The 13,850-nt window shown below is 40.0% G+C and overlaps 1 protein-coding gene and 1 long non-coding RNA gene across 2 annotated transcripts in view; both read left to right on the forward strand.

The window, feature by feature from the left end:
- Positions 1-13,850, forward strand: part of Mmp2 (Matrix metalloproteinase 2) — a 109,066-nt gene that overhangs the window by 31,789 nt on the left and 63,427 nt on the right. The window lies entirely within an intron of this gene.
- The window catches only part of LOC149268846 (uncharacterized), a 45,671-nt gene continuing 42,715 nt past the window's right edge, over positions 10,895-13,850 (forward strand). The window contains exon 1 of the long non-coding RNA XR_016270340.1: positions 10,895-13,202. This is a non-coding gene — a long non-coding RNA (uncharacterized LOC149268846). The remainder of the gene's footprint in view (positions 13,203-13,850) is intronic.

Consider the following 13,850-nt stretch of genomic DNA (forward strand, 5'->3'; position numbering starts at 1 on the left):
AATTCGAGAGAGTGTGGATTACGCATACGCAGCGTGCGGCTGGCGCCTGCAAGTCAGCTAGCTATTAACGCTCATATAGAATAGCACTTGCCACATGCCACATGCCACACGCCACATAGCACACACCACATGCCGCCCGCAGCCTGTCGGCAGCCGCCTCCTGCCAGTTACATGCCGCATGCCGCATGCTGCATGCCGCAAGGGCGCATCGCATGCAGCGATTTAATTATTTCTTGTGTCGTCTACGCTTAATTGGCCATTAAGGCTGAAGGCGGCTGTGGGCGGGGCAACTAAACATTATTCGGCCCCGCACAGCGGGCGAGTCAAACGCAACTCAAATTGAGTTTACATGAAATATACATAAGGCAAATACAGGACTCCCCTCCTCCCCTCCCCCACCCTAGTCAGTATAATATTGACCTGCCTTCTACGATTTCTTTTTTTGTTTTTGTTTGTCAATCTCTCTGCAGCTTAGCTGCATGTGTTCACGCTTAATTGCAAGCATAGGGAAGGCAGGAAGATTCGGGTGGAGTGGGCGGGGAGGGCGGAGGCCAGTTGCGCCACAGCGAGAAGTGTTTTTCCATTTCCGGTGCGCGGCGCAGCATGCAAATTGTCGAAGCGGAAGTCGTTTTAAGCATTTTGTACCCATTTTGTTTTCGCACAAGGACAAGTGACAACATCCTGGCCACGGACAAAGTTGTGCCCGCGTGCCACGGCAAATGCCTCGAGATGCGAGTATTAACTGCTGAAATTGTCGCTGTTGTTGTTGTTGGTGGTGGCGCTGCTGTGGCTACAGCTGCAAGTGACAAAGACACAAATCAACTGACAACAGCGACACAACCGCAGGAAAGCTGCCAAACGGAAGTCGACACACCAACTTGCCTGTCGACCGAAATGTTTTAAGCCAAATTGGCAATTGTTTTGCAATGGGAAACAGGCAAACGTTTTATAATACGCCATTTACTTACTATTGCTGCAAATGAACTGACTCCACTTGGGGTATACGGACAAATAGATGCTTTGAAGCGGATTCATAGACTATTTGAGACAGTTGGTGTTGTTGTTGTTGCCGCACACCTTTTAAGATGTTGAACAAAAGTTTTGGCGTCGTTCTTTTGCATTCTTATTTCTGAACTCGCCAAAACTCCTTGAATGAGTCTTAATTAAACTTGTTTAACTACGCAAAAAGTCAACAATTGTAACGCTCCTGCAATTGTTCAGGTCATTTGCCTGCTGCTAGTCGAGTCGTAGCTCTACACAGTTTTGCTTGATACCCTGTAAAAATTACAAAATTATTAAAAATTAATATCGACAAGGTATTTATCAGCGAAGTCGAATCGATTAAAACCCAAATTGTTGCCACGCATGCTAAAAAGGTTATTAAAAGGGTTTATATATGAGCGATATATAGAGAGATTAATTATTGTAGACACATTATAGGCATAACATTCAAATAAGCTGGCAACGCCAAACTTACATTTTCTGTTCATATGAGCTGAAATTTAAAACTATTAACTGACATTAATATTTAGCATTTACATATACAATATATAACATTATTATAACTAATAGTCATTACTTTAATAATTTAATTTCATGGGTATACCAGGTTTCAGCTAAAATGCTTTCCAGTTATTTTCGATTCGGGTTTTCTGCTTTCCTTTTCATTTTTTCGGTTTACGCGCGCTGATAGAGCGAGAGAAAATTGAGTGAAAATAAAGTGAGATAGAATTGTCCATTGTTCAAATTGTTATCAAATGGTTTCTGCCAGTTAAATGCATTGGCAAACAGTTGCTCAGCCAAGAATCGTTCACAATGCGCCATTGAAGTCGTTGAAAACTGTTGCATTTCTATGCAATTCTGCCCTAGAGAATTTTTTGTTTGGCTTTAAATAGCCAGAAAATGCTGAATTGAGATAAAAGTTGAATCGATTTAGTTCTTAAATTTGTTCAAGTTGGTAAATTTTAGCTAACATTGCTATGAAGAATGAATTACTTAAAAAAATAAAAATAGTATCACAATTAAAATAATTTAGCCTAAAATCATTTGACCTACTTTAATTTGTGGTTGGTGGAAATGCGTTGAATGTCAGATCAACTGGAAAATTAAGAATATTTCTTTATATATTTATTTATAAGCTTATTCATAAAGGTTAATTTATTTTGAATATTCAATATATTGAATATTGTACATATTCTATATGCCATAGATAGAGCACTTCATGATTTTGACGGCCTAACAACGCATTTATTACGCATACGACCTGTTGTGCCACATAATCGTAGTCTGCGTCTATTAAATGTGGAGCTTAGAAGCAAGTGGGGACAGCCCTGTCAATTGCCAATGAGACAACAAAGTTGCAGCACTGACCAGCCACATTAATTGGCACTTGTGTGTATGTGTGTGCGTGTGTGTGTTTGTGTTGCGGGCATTAATAAAGCGCCACACACACAGCCAGCTGGACGAAAGTTGGCCGGGACGATGGGGCTATAGCTGCGGCAAGTTGTGCCATTTGTTAGATTTTTAATAACATTAATAAAGTGCACAAAGCACAGAGTCAAAGTGCGGAGCGCACGCCATGGCCTCGCGCATGTCCAGGATGTGGCGCACGCACACACAGGATGTCAAAAGGCTGCAAGGACCGTACGGAAGGAAGCTGCAATCGAGTCACATGGCAAGTTTGCGTTTATGCTTATTAGCGCTGGGCTCTCGTGCATGCGATCCATTAATACAATGCAGTAGAGCAGGCGCTGAGATAGTAGCAGTAGGAGCAGGAGCAGGAGCAGGAGAACAGAAGCAGCAAAAGCAACACAACCAGGACTAGCAACAGAAGCAGTAGGAGGAACAGCAGGAGGGGCAGCAGGCATCCTTTTAGCTGCAACATAAAGAAAACGTGTATGAATGTCTTTGGCATTGGCTGGCTCATAAAAAGCACGACATACATCAGCGAGAGCTGCGTCAGTTCGCTGGATCCAGGACGTGGGGCACCGCCTGTCATGTTACAATGATAAAAAGTAATTTTATGACGCACTCACAACAATGCATGGACGCAGACTAAAACCAAGAACCCGCTGCACTTATTGGTTCGACAGGCGTTCATTGTCTTTGCCAAGACGCAGGACCCCGCATATGTCTATGTGTGTGCAGTTATGCGTGCATGTATGTAAGTGTGTGTGTGTGTATGTCCTTTTGTAATGACTATAGCTGGGCATAAAAGGCGTCGCTTTTAAAAGCGTACTCTGCACGCCGCGTGTAACTTGAAACGCATGCCTCAGACAGCAGATCCTCCTGCTCCTGCTCCTCCTTCCTGTCGTCCGCCTCCCTCTTCTTGGTCTTCAATGCCAAAATCAGTCTCAGAAAAAAATATCCTCATAAGTTTCTAGTAAACTTGGCATAGAACCACGCAATATTCTTTTCAACTTGAACCATATTGGGCAATAAAATAACCGTTGACTATCGCGCCAAAAACTTTGTATTATCCTTAGTAAAAGCCTTTATTTAAATATTGGTAAAAATTCCAGCAAAACCGGAAAAATTCACAGATGTCAGGCATAAAGACTTATGTATGTCCCCAATAACTTACAACACAAAAGATTGTCGTCTTATAGGAACAGTTAAAAAGGTTTGCCAAAAAGTAAAAACAAAAAGAATATAATAAACAAGAAAATAAATATAAATAAATAAAATAAAATATAATATAATAATATTAACAATATATAATAATTTAATATAAATTTATAATTAATTTGTATTTATAAATTTGATCTAAAGGCTTTGTCTTTCGCTTAAAAATTTCGTGATATAAATTTCAAAGGTTAAGTTTTGGATTAATAATTTTGTTTCCGCCAGAATTAACAATGTTCAGTATTAATTATTTATTATTCATATTATTTAGCTACGCATATATATATTAAATCTCTAAATCAAAACTTTTATTTAAGAAAAATGAGTTTTTAATTTTTTTAAAAATATTTTTTATTATTTTTATTTATATATTGATTTCATACTATGTGAGAGTCGAGGTGAACTACTTGAGAAAGATAATTCTTGTACTGCAAATTATTGTTTTCCTCAGGTATTAATAAACTTTCTCAAATAAATATCAGGCTATTCAAATACAAAATTTATTAAGTTTGCCTAAACCAGCTTTAGGTTTTCCTTCTAATAAAAAAACGTGAAAAATTGGCTAAAAAATGCTAAAAACATTTGGCGGCTGTGACTGCATTTTAATGCCATTTGTTGCAGCTGTTGCTGCTAGCCGCAAAAACGCAGTGTAGAGCGTGGAGCGCAGAGGCCACGCGTGGCAAAGGCTTAAATCAATTTTGGTTCGGCGGGAGCCAAAAGCCAAACATGTGGCAAGTGTCACTGTGCAGCTGCAGACATGCCACAACGGCCGCCAAAATGGCAGTCGTGTGCGTTATTTCCGCTTCCGTTGGCCGAGGTCGCGGCCATTGTTTTTATTTTAATAATATATTTGTATATGTATTTGCTTATGCATATATAGTTATTTATAATAATTTATGCAGCAATCACACAAACAGATGGAGAAGGAGATGGAGAGAGAGAGAGAGAGAGAGAGAGAGAGAGTGAGAAAAGCTGCTCGTTAAATGCCGCAAACAGAATATGGCAATAGTTTTATATGAAAATTGTTGTTGCAGCCGCTGCTACTCCTCCTGCTGCTGCTGCTACTCCTGCTGCTGCTCTTGCTGCTCCTGCTGCTGATTTTTCAGCAGTCATTTGCAGTTGCTGCTGCACTTTGTTGCCCGCCTGCACGCCTCCCACTCAAAGGACTTCAGCCCAGAGCCTCCTCCGCTGTAGCTACCCTGTTCATTTTGGCCCGTGGCAAGTCTAATGGACGTCATTGGCCATAGTTTGCTGACTTTTTGTATGCTGTCAAGTGCTCGCACTCGAAATTATTATCTGCCATTAATCATGGCTATAATGTTTTGGCTGGCTGCTGCTATAAAATGGAAGTGGACCAAGTGGATACCAACCCAGTAGCAGATCCAGTACCCCGCTCCCACTCGCCCCCCCTCCCCCCACCTCCCTCCTTCTCGTCACTTCTCACTCATCTCGTGCTGCCGCTCCCTCAGCGTTACTCCAAGAACTTTGGACACTATGGCAGCTCAGCGCCATGTCGAGGGTAGCAAGAACTCAAAGCTCTGATAAATGTGTATTCGCGGATTTTGTAAATTTTTAGCGCTTAACTTGAACTCGAAGCAGTTAATAACTGAAGTATGTCAGAAGGTATTAGCTGATTTAAGGTGAGTTTGATTGGCTTGAACTACAGTTACTTGATCTAGCACTGTGCGTCGGAATTGCAAGATTAATGACAGTATCTAGTCGAAAGTCCTGAGATCCTAAAGGATACAGCTCTCGTTGAGTAAGTGTAATGTCATTCAGCTATTCGAGCTATCATAGAAGATACATAGTTTACATACATACCAGACTGAATCTTATTATCTAGACATCCGCTTGGTTTCGCTTCGGCTGATAGCTGTGAGGGTCGAGCTGAAAATCGCCTCAGTTTTGCGGGTCAATAAAGTTTTGTATTTTAAATCAATTCAATTCGATAAGCTGAATAAGTTGGTGTCAGCTCGGTTGCTGTTGTTGTTGTTGCTGCTGGGCTTCAGCCTTGTCTTATGAGAGAAAATCAATTTAGGGTTCACTTGATTTAGCTCATCATTGTTTCGATGCCCTGGTTGATGTGGACCTTGTGATCAAATAATCAGATTTAAAGAGGTTGCTCTGATAGGTCCTCAACTATGCTTTAATGTCTTACCTTAAATTCGGGCAAATGAAAATCTTTTTGGCTTTAGCTTTCGCTTGTATCTGTCTATTTGGGGAACTCTTTGAATTGCCCGTGCATTTATAATTTTCTGCATCACTTTATTACAGTGACAATTATTTTAACTGCAGGGCATTTTTATTACGACAGTTCTGGCTGACATTTTGTTGCTGTTGTTGTTGTAGTATCTGTTGTTATTGTTGTTGCTGCTGCTGCTGCTGTTCACCCCCTGCACTTTTCAATTATTTATATTTTTCGTGTTTTCGTCCACCCCCCGCCCGCGTTGAGACGCACGAGTCTGAACTGCTTTTTTTGTGTGTAAAACACAAAGCCACACGCTGGGCGTACAGCAGGTCGCAAAAGTCCTGAACAGGCAGTCCACAGTCCACAGTCTGCAGAGTCCAGACTCTGGCCATAAGGAATTGTAAACTATACATAAATAACAAGCTCAATTTAGGCTCATATTAAAATAGAAAATAGAAAATTTTGTGCTGAGGCAGGCAAAAAAAAAAAAAAAAGAAAGAAAGGTGCGACAGCGAGGGGCAGACCAAAAGTGTGTCAACAGTATGTGTGTGTGTGTGTGTAGGAAGGATTGTTTATTCTTATATGGCTGTCTGAGCTAACTGTCTGAGAGCAGCTCATACTCACACTCACACTCACACTCAGACACTCATACTTGTATTCATATTCATACTCGTATAAAATTTATGACATGGCATATTTCCTTATGCTGGCGAAGGCTTTGCATTTTACATGAATACCAATACCGACTCACAAATACATACATATGTTTATGTACGTATGTCTATGTAGTTCCTTTTGTCTTAACGCCATTGCCGTAGAGGCAATCTGATACGAGCAAAGGTGTAGCATTTCAAATTTAATAAACCACCACGGCAAGCAGGCAGGCAAGGATAAACAACAACAACAATAACAACAACACTATTAACAAAACCACTAAGATGAAGACGAAAATTGTGCTCTTGCGAAATGTCGTACATTGAATACTCTATAAGATTTACATGCAGTATATTATATATGATTGTATGATGCATAATAGAAATAAAATATGTAATACTTAATAATTTAAAATATATTAATAACAATAATAATGATAAAACAATAATGATATAATATTATAATATGAATAAAATATTTAAAGGTTTAATTACCAACAGCAATAAAAAAATAATTAAAATATTCATTAAAAAAAAATATACTAAACAATAATAATTTAAGTGAAAATAATTATAAAAGAAATACTAATAAATAATTATAGTTTAGCCCTTAATTATATTAAATAAAAATAAAAACAAGTTAAACAACAAAATAATAAAAGCTAAATTTGATTAATATTAGTGTGTCTATTTTATCCTTTAAGATTTACATGATATGATATGATATATAACAAATCATTTATGAAACAATATAAAAATTTCCTTTATGAAATGACTTAAGGCAACTATATGATATTGCTTATTCTTGAAAGCAACTTTAAGAGTAAGTGTTTTAAGTGCTTTGTATTTTCTTTTATATAGGAATTAATAACAATGTCTATGATATTTGTATAAACCAATATACTTTAGATTCAATACCTTACGGATAATTTAGATATTTCGAAAATGTATTCACCATAGTGTTACACGCGCCTGGCTCCAGTAGAAGTATCCCATTTGCTAGGGTTATTTCGACGAGAAGCAGCTCAAGAACAACATGTGGCACTACCTACCGCAAAATTTCATAAGCTCGGTAAAGTTGTATGCGGGCGTAGCGTGTAACCGGACAGAAGCCCGTGCCCCTCCGAATCCGGTTCGAATCCATTGAAAAACCATTTAGTAATGCCCACGCTCAGACCTTGTTCTGGGTTTCAGTTTCTGCGTTTGGGTCCGCTTTGCTGTACGTGTCAATGCAGCAAGCGGAGTTTTTGTGTGCTGCTCGGCCCTGTCCATGTGTCACTGTGCGTATGTGTGTGTGTGCCTGTGTGTGTGTGCCACATCAGTCAAAGCACCGCAGCAACAGCAGTTTCACACACACACACACACACACACACATCCAGTGACTGATGCAATGTTGCATGCTAACGGTTTTTCTGTCGCTGGCAACTTAACACTCACAGCTGCCTTTGCTTTTGCAGGCTCTGACCAATTGCTGGTTGCACATTTTGCATCAGCTTTCGGTTCCTGTGCGTGTATGTGTGTGTGAGTGGGTGTGCTAATTTGGCATCTAATTTTGCAGCATGGACAGCGGCAAATGAGCAACTTGCAACTGCTGCCTGGCAGCATGGCAGCTGCTGCTGTTGCTGTTGCTGTTGCTGATTTTGCTTTTCTACTTGCAATCGCAACTGTCAAACCATCAAAATGAGATGACGCAAGCAGCGTCAGAGGCGACAATTGCATTTTGTCACTCAGTGTTTACCCCTCAATTCACACCACAACATGAGCATCATTTTTGTTATAGCCTAGCAAAGTTCATTAATGCGCATATGCAGCCCATTTGTTGGCTGTTACGTGGCGTACAGTCCACCAGCTGTTAGCTAACATGCCGCGTAATGTTATTGAATAATCAGAGTCCACTTCACTCAATTGACTATGCTGTTGAGATTGATGCAAATATCTGTAGCTCGCTGCAGTTCAATTAACCCAAATGCTGACGAAATATGAGAGTTGAGAATTTTAGAAGAATTTTATTGAGAGTAAAGTAGAGTTGAAAATTTTAGCATAATGTTGTTGATCGTTCAAAGGTCCAATATGAAGCGTAGACTTTGATGAATGTAAAAACGATTAAATTTATAAATGTGATTCGGGACGCGGCAATCAGCCGAGACTTGTGAGTCAGCATTACCTGAGCCATTAAGTCTTAATGTCAATGTAAAGCAAGTTTTTGAGTTGAATGTGTATCGCTTATGTTTTGTCCAGTAGAGTGGTCTTCCAAGTAATCTACAGTCTATACGCTGTTAAGTAACACTAAATAGTTGATAAACTTTGGTAGTTTGCACAGATATTGTTACATTCAATTTGCTTAAGCTCTCTAAATATCATTTTTCATCAATATCAATCAATCATCTCATATTATATCATGCGGAAGTTTTTAAAGAGCGAAACTTTTACTACTTGCTGTTAATTAACATTATGTTGTGTAATGTAACTATATGCCCATATGCTAGCGCTGTTAATTAACATTGGCTAACTAATGCGGCTCATTGGGCCAACTGTTGTTAATGCCACTTATAGTATGCGATTGCAATTAACGTGCGATGGCAGCACTTTAAATTCAGGACCTGACGCACAGCCAGGCTACTGAACATAAGCCAGCTATAATACATATATTATATACACACATAAGTATGTATAAATACACATACATACATACATATATGTTTGGGTAAGTGCGTTGTGTGGAGGTCGTAGCAGCGGCGAAATTATGTTTGCTTACGTGGCCAGTGTCGCTGGCAACAGCAGCAACAACAACAACAACAACAGCAACAACAACTACAACAAGGACAAGCGTAACAAGGATGTCGCCAATGTGGACAGCACCAACAATGCGGCTTGAAATTTGACACTTTCACAGTTGGTCAGTTGATTTGGTCGCTTGCCCGCCGTGGCCTGAATGACACCACACCAAGTCCACCGTCCTCCGTCCACCGTCCACCGTCCAGCGTTCAGCGTGGTGCTCACTGCTCCCAGTTCCTACTCCATGCTGCCGGCTGTCTGCATTTCGTTAGATTAATGTCCTGCTCAATCATCAATAGGTTCAGCGTACTGCGCCGCTTTGTTTGTATAGCACTTGTTTATCGGTCGGGGCGACCGGCTTGCGTCCCGGCCATGTTCTATGGGCTCCTTTCGCTTCGTTCCGTTTCGCAGTGTTTTTTTCAGCTTTTGTTTTTTTTTTGCTGCGCTTTATCCTATTTATTACGGCTTTCATTTTGGCTTGTGCATTCATCCTTTTGCTTTGTTCTTTCGTTTACTTTTAATTCATTTAGGTTTTCTTGTTGTTCATTTTGATTGATGACCACTTTAATTGCGGATATTAAATGACAAGCGAATGGCGCATCCACCCCCACTGACCACACCCCACGCCCTACAGCCCACAGCCCCGACCCCTCCGCCTTGGTAAACACACTATGTCACCTTCTGCTCCTGCCTTCAACTTTAGCATTTTGTGGCTTCATTTTGGCGCTCTAATTTCCAGCTGGTCAGCAGCAAATGGCTCGGCTTTATCGATCTTTGCGTGGGCGGCGAAACCTCACTCAGCTGCAGCAATTTGTTGTGTTTTCATGCACTTTTGCGCACACACATGCTTACACTCTCACTGTGTGTGCACACTCTGAGTTAATCAAAGTGAAAAAGAATTGCAATTTGATGTTTGCCCGAAAACGTTGTTTTGGTTGGTTCTTCTCGTCATGGAGCTGGAATAAAATTTGATAGCTCGTGTATAAAGAAAACAAATTAAGATTGAATTAAAAGAAGAGCACAATAGAGGTACAGTGATGGCTGACCACAGCTAGCTAAATAAATTATATTATTTGGTTGAATTTTATTTGATTTTTTTTTTAAGTTATTCAAATATATATAAGATACATAAAATGAATCGGTTCTCGATTTTAAATATTTATATTTATTCAATTAACACATACATATTTAAATTTGCTTGTTGAAATAAAATATTTATATACTTTCTATATTGAAATTGCATATGAAAATCATTATAATAAAACATATATTTTTATCATCCTTCATAGAAAGAAAATTATTGCTCATAACTAAACTTTCTGTCGGATTACTTAAGATATTTCTTATTTCTTATCATATTTGCAATAATTTAGAATTTTAATAAAATAATTGATTTCATCTCACTATTCTATCATAGTCTATTCCTTAAGCGAGCTCGCAAGTAACTTATCCGAATTTCTAGCAGCTTATCACAGATTTTATTGCTATTAAACTATTAAGAGTAGTTTTACAATATCTATTTTCCGCATTTCCACTTACCCGTGCCGAGCTGCTTTAATTAGGTATTCTGACACGCATACACATTGGCAGATAGTCCTTAGATTAAGGGGAAGGGAACGCCACAGTAGACGCTGTTTTATGCCTTTGATGTGGGCGCTAAATAATGTTGACTTTGCCAGCCAGTTAACGCACAGGTCGATGATGATGACGACAGCGACGACGATGATGATGGTGCAGAAACAGGAACTGAGCTATATAACTACATAATAATTCTAATGAAAAATGTCAAGCTGCAAATTTGATTACTTGCTTTGATTGTCAATTAAAGCACAACAACAAATTTGCAGTGTAGGAATCTCGTTAGCTTCTCTCTTTCCCTTCCTCTCTCGCTATGAATATATATATATATATATATATCTTTGTATATTAATATGATGCTATATAGATAAATATATATGTATATATGTAGGTGCGTCTATATGAGACCGCAGATGATGAGCGAATCCTAATTAATTTTGTACACACAGGCACATATTGTTGTGCCTTGCATTAAGTGACACAGCAAATCAGTTGGCTCTCTCATTAGGCGCATTAATTGATAAATTGATATTGGCTGGACACAGCCAGAGGGCAGCAGTTGCTTGTGGTTGGGCGTTATGGACTAAAACTTAACTTGGCTGAAGTAAACTGAACTGAGCCGAACCGAACTGACCTGAACTGAAGCGAATTGAGCTGATTTTATGAGTGTGTGGACGGGTGCTGGTGTTTTGTTGTGTTTGTATTTTGAGCACTTGCAGTTGGAAGTTCTTAAAAAGTCACTGGGACTAAAAGAAAAACATCAAATCGAACGCTGTCTGGCTGTCAAATCAAACTTTGATTTGATTTGATGCTTTTGCCGTGCAACTTTTATGCGAACTGACATGAAGTTTTGGCCAATAACAATCAGTTAATGCAATGCTAAGAATCAGTGTACTAGAAAATAAAGGAACTGAAACTCTGTTATGGCCAAATTTTAGTGTTGATTAATTGCTTTTGGGTTTTTAGTGTCAGCAGCAGGATGATTAATGCTATTGTTGTTGTCACTTGTTGGGGACCGAAGTGCGTGTGACCAAAAATGTTAATTGTTAATTTCCACATGTGAAAAGGTAAAACATTAGCTGAAGAAATTGCATGAACAGCAGTAGCAATGAACATAACAACGTAAACAGATATGATAAAAGTGGCCGCAAGGCAACAGTGGCAACAGTAACAGCAGTATAACAGCAGCAGCAAATAACAGTAGAAGCAACAGCATTAAACCATCAAGAGGTACGCAGCAGCAGAAGCAACGACAATATTAACAGTAAGAATAACAGCAGCACCAACAACAGATTGATTAACAGCTACAACAATATCAACAACAACAGCGGCAGCAGGTTAAATGCCAGAGCGAAAGCATGAAATAAAATAAACAAAGATTAAAGCACGAAGCCAAAAATGTTAACGAAGCCAAAACACGAGCATTTTCATATGAAATCCGAGCAAATAGCGTAACTAATTAAGGATGCGCCTGCGCTGTATGGCAAGAGTGTCGCTTGCTCTCTCGCTCCCACACGCGTGCTCTTATAAAGCTTTTTCCTGGAGCTTTGGGATCGAAGCAATGCAAAAATTGTCTTATACGTCGCTTGATTTCATTGAAATACGGCAGCACAGCTGCTCGGACGTTCAGTCGCTGGCAAGTGGTCGGTGTGAGTGGTTGACTGCGCAGCAAGCAGCAAACAGCACTGGAGCAGCAGCAGCTATAGCAACAGCAACATCAGTAGACAGTGTGTGGTGGCAATCAAAGTTAAATTGCTGTTAAATTGATATGTGTTGTTGTTGTGGGCGATCACCATCAGCCGGTAGCAGTGGCAGTGGCTGCGGCTACGGCAGTGGCAGAAGCAGAAGCAACGGCAGCGCCACTCGAATCAGCAACGCATTCAACGTCAACGTAATCCCTGCCACTTGACGAACAACGAGGAGGACTCAGACATCGCAGCTTGTTTGACAATGGAACGCCCGATTAAAAACAAAAAAAAAAAAAAAAAAACAAAAAAAAAAAATCTGAAAAAAAAAAGGAAAATGCAATGAAGGAAAAGAAAATCCATCGCGCTGAAGTACTCAAGTGTTGGCCAAGTCATTTGTGCGTTCATTGTGCAGGAAGCGGATCCCCTGCAAGGCTGACTGTGCTGTGCATGAGGAGCAGCCAGCGCCAGCTTAGTGCAGCGCTTGTCCTCATATAATGTCTGCTAATATTTGAAGAGTGCGCCGCATTAATTGACATGAAAGCCAAAATGAGGGCGAACAAAATAAAGAGAAAAATGGAAAGGCAAGAGAGAAAAAATGAAAATAGAGGAGAGGAGGGGAGCATAACGAGGAACTGCAGCCTGCCTAGACTTTGGCTTTTCGGCTGACTTCTAATGAGCGGAGCTCACGACTGCTAGGTAAGTGCCGGCTTAAGCCTAAGTCCTGCTGTGGCTTCTTAGCCCTTTATGTGTGTTGAGTGTTTGGTTGCTGCCTGTTTGTATGTGTGTGCGTGTGTGTGTGTGTAGTACTGTGATTTGGTGGCGAGGCCAAAGTGATTTATGTGCCAATAAATGCACGAAACGTTCGCATTAATATTGCATCTACTCCAACATTTGCACTCTGCCATCTCTTTCGCACTGGCTCTAAATCTCTCACTCTCACGCTAAGCCACTGGCAATTGCTGGCCAATATTTTATGGCAAATTAGCCTGGCCATGTAATTTAGTGTTGCATACACAACAGGCGCCGCTCTCCCTCTCTGTCTCGCTCTCACTCTGCCCGTGTCCCTCTCTGTCTCTCTCTCACTCCCTCGCTCTCCGTTTGAGACACTAAATTACATAACTGTAGTCAACCATATGGCACAAATTATACGACAAATCGTTGTTGCTGTCAATTTGCAAATTAGAGACGAGCACGCACACACTCAAACACTCAAGCACACACATACACACACACAATCAAACACTCGCACACCAAATTTGTTTGTTTGTTCGGCTGCCTCTTTTTATGAGGCCTGGCAATCAGCCATCAATTGTTTAACATATTGCACTTTATTATGTGCCCTGG

Source organism: Drosophila arizonae, chromosome 5, assembly GCF_054131065.1.
Source record: "Drosophila arizonae isolate 15081-1271.41 chromosome 5, UAZ_ARI_1.0, whole genome shotgun sequence".
NCBI lineage: Eukaryota > Metazoa > Arthropoda > Insecta > Diptera > Drosophilidae > Drosophila > Drosophila arizonae.